Raw genomic sequence first — 4,044 nt, 5'->3', positions numbered from 1 at the left:
CTCTCCCCTCCTCTCTCCTCGGTTCCCCTCCTCTCTCCTCGGCTCCCCTCATCTCTCCTCGGCTCCCTTCCTCTCTCCTCGGTTCCCCTCCTCTCTCCTCGGCTCCCCTCCTCTCTCCTCGGTTCCCCTCCTCTCTCCTCGGCTCCCCTCCTCTCTCCTCGGTTCCCCTCCTCTCTCCTCGGCTCCCCTCCTCTCTCCTCGGTTCCCCTCCTCTCTCCTCGGCTCCCCTCCTCTCTCCTCGGTTCCCCTCCTCTCTCCTCGGCTCCCCTCCTCTCTCCTCGGTTCCCCTCCTCTCTCCTCGGCTCCCTTCTTCAGTCCTCCACTCGCATCTCCTGCGGGCGGGACTAAGTCTCGAGGATAGGAGTCGAGGAGGGGAGTTAGTGAAATGAGAAAGGGCCCTGGAGTCTTTTAGAAATGGCTTTGTAGGTCCCAAGAGTGGTTTGAGGAGATGCTTTGTATTGTTGGTCCTTCTGCAGGTTATTGGACCATTGAGTTGATTCCAGGTGTCCTTCATGAAGCCCTAATGAAGGTCCCAGAGCCCTTAGGGGGACTCTGTATTAGCCAGGGGTCCTGGATAAGTTTCGAAGGCCCTTGTGAAGTTACCAGGGACCCTTGAAGAGTTTAAGAGTCCTGAAACGTTGTGATAATTAAAACACTTTGATAATCCTGTTTAGTAGAAAAAGAGGAAACGCTGTAAAGACTTCCTGTGGACCCACCACAGAAATCAATACTGTCAGTGTGTGTGTGTGGGGGTGTGTGTGGGGGAGGGTGTGTGTGTGGGGGGAGGGTGTGTGTGTGATGGCTTGCAGAGTATTGACAAGAAGAGAAAGCTAATTATTCGTGACTGAATCGCTGGAAGCACACACACACACACACACACACACACACACACACACACACACACACACACACACACACACACACACACACACACACACACACACACACACACACACACACACACACACACACACACACACACACACACACTAATTAACCTTACTGACCCCTCACACACACGTCGTTCCTGCACAGAACATTTGATCACCAATAAACTAGCAGCCTCTTAGTTTAAACTGTTGATCTCTGTCATGAAGAGAGACTATAGCTGCTCACGCTAACGCTGTATCAGAACACCTACATTATTACAACGGCAGATAAAGAGAAGAGACTTATATTAATATGAATGCTGTCAAAATTATGGCGTTAACGGCGGCAATTAATTTTTTGAATTAATTGCGTTAAATTATTTAATAATAATAATAATAATTCCTTACATTTATTATAGCGCTTTTTCAATGACTCAAAGCGCTTTACAGATACCCACATTACACATATATCATACATGCAATGTTCATGCACTGTGGACAATACCCCCAGGAGCAGGTTCAGGTGAAGGGTCTTGCCCAAGGACACAACGGCTTTACAGACGCAGCAGCGGCGGGTTTCGCCCCTTGATCTGATGATCATTGCACAGCGCACTGCGCCACACCGTCCATCTTCACGCCTCGAGGTCATCGAGGCGCTTTTACAAGTACACATTGATATCATACATGTACTGTGGACAATACCCACAGGAGCAACTCCGGGTGAAGTGTCTTGCCCAAGGACACAACGGCCTGATGCAGTGGCGGCAGAAGCGGGTTTCGAACCGGAGTTCCCCAGCACTCCCCTTGATCTGATGATCAGATGCACAGACCACTGCGCCACCCGCATTTAACGCATGTGCAGAATGGCCCGCCCCATACATCCCACCAGTGGCAGCGCCACCAGGGTATGGCTGGGTAGGCTACAGCCAAGCCGCCTTAACCTGCCATCAGGCCCTGGGGCTGATAGGTTGTGTAGGCCCCCTATTTAAACAACAAATCAAAGTCATGTCCTCGGCAGGCTCTGTGACCGCACTTCTCCACCCTGCTCTGCGCGTCTGGTCCTCTCCTCCAGATCAGTGACTATCGGGCCTCCCTCGTGTATCTGTCCGGTTGCCGTTGGCTCCCCTCCACGTAGCAAGTCCTCGTCGTCCTCTCATCTCCTACAACAGATAATGTCCCTCCTGTCTGTTCTTCCTCTCCCGCTACTCCATCGCTATCAGAACCAGACGGCCTACTTGGCTCCGAGTCCCCGCGGCCGCTCGGTACAGAACTCATCTGTCCTTCCTCCTCATCCGGCCTACAGGTTTAGAATCACCTGGAAGCTTCGGCATGCTTTGTAACAGCTGCTTGTCTCCAAACTCCTTTTCACTCAACAATTTCCTTTTCCGAGCGCCACTCTCAAACTTTCTCTTCTCCGACATTTTCTCCTAAACAACCTTCATCTGTCACTCAATCACTCGCAATTTGAATAAGTCACATGTGAAACATATCCTCATTCTGAACCCCTCAAGAGAAACACCGGCTGTTGTTGTTCCTGCTGTGACGTCAAGTTACTCCGGTCTTCGCTTGTAATTATGCCGAAGCTTCAAAGTTGTATTTATCATCTGAATTTGCCGAAATAAGTTTAATGTTCTGAAAGCCAAGACTTTGTTTATTTGAAATCAGATGAAAACAAACTGTAACTGACCCTGCGGTGTTATCTATGATTACTATACGCCTTACATTCATAATGTCAGCCGGAGGGAGGGGGGGCGGCGCTGTGGAAGTGCAGGGTGGTGAGAGCTGTCATCTTCCCTTTACAAGCTTCAAAAATATATTTATCTCGTGATTTTGGAAATAAAAGTTTCATATTCTGAAATCCAAGACTTTGTTTATTTAAACATTTAAAAAAAACACCCGAAAAAAAAAAAAATATGAATTTTGTATTTGTTGTATTGGCTCATTATAGGCCCCTGATCTCCGTAGGCCCCTGGGCTTCAGCCCAAGTCAGCCCGTGCATTAAGGCGGCCCTGGCTACAGCCATACCAAGAAATGGCTTAGCCCCACCATGAAACATGATGTTAAAGTAAGCAAAATAAAGCCCGCCAACTCGCGCGGAGTAAATTGCGCAGACAGCAGTTAGTCAGACTGAGTTCAGCTACTTGTCTGGAAATACCGAAGACCTGAAACGGTTTTGAAAACGTTTGTCACGGAGTGATCGTCTTCTCAATAGAACATCTTTGATAATGTCTTCTGGCCAATCAGAATCAAGATAACGGCGTGGTGTCGTTGCAGGAAGTCCCGACGGAGAATACTTTTGCTGTAGTACATCTCTATTAGGGGTGTAACGGTACACGTACCGAAATTATTCGGTACGGGCCCTTCGGTTCGGTACACGTGTGTACCGAAGTGTACCGAACGCATATAACGTTAAACGTAACAAATTGAGAACGTGAACAACTTCTTGGAAGTAATCTCAGGTGCTGCGTCGCAGCATTCAGAGTAATTTGCATCCATTGTGTTCAACGCGTCATAGAGCGAGCAAGTCATTTCATTGGACGAGCTGGTCAGAGGGATGCGTTCACATGTAGTCAGTAATTTGAGGAACTGTCGAAATGGCGAACGCAGATAAAGTTGAGCTCGAAAATCCTCCAGCATCATTGAAGTCTCCAGTTTGGGAACATTTTGGTTTCGCAGTTACGTACAAGGATGACGGACAAAGACAGGTGGACCGAACCAAAGCTGTGTGTCGGCATTGTTCAACTAACATTGGTTACGCGGCTGGCAATACATCAAACGTGCACACTCATTTGAAAAGGCATCACCGAACGTGAATAGACTGAAGTGCAAACCCAACTCCCGCTAGCATTTAAGCCTCCACCACTCGCAGAGAGTTCAGACCGAGCCAAAGCCATTACAAACGGCAAATATCCTTATGTTTCCATGGTAGCAAAGCGCTACCTGGCTGTGTCTGCTACCTCTGTCCCTAGCGAGAGGGTGTTCTCCACGGCAGGAGACATTGCTAGTGCCAGCAGATCTGCCCTTTCAGCAAGCAATGTGGACAAGTTCATCTTTCTTTAAACAACTGTAGTGGAAATTTTTATTATTATCATCCTTATTATTATCCTAATTATGTCTTTCAAATGTTTAAACCAAATGCTTCTTATTTCCTGATATATTCTTACCATTATTATAT

This window comes from Pseudochaenichthys georgianus, unplaced genomic scaffold, assembly GCF_902827115.2.
Source record: "Pseudochaenichthys georgianus unplaced genomic scaffold, fPseGeo1.2 scaffold_1302_arrow_ctg1, whole genome shotgun sequence".
NCBI lineage: Eukaryota > Metazoa > Chordata > Actinopteri > Perciformes > Channichthyidae > Pseudochaenichthys > Pseudochaenichthys georgianus.
Note: the sequence above shows the minus strand (reverse complement) of the source record.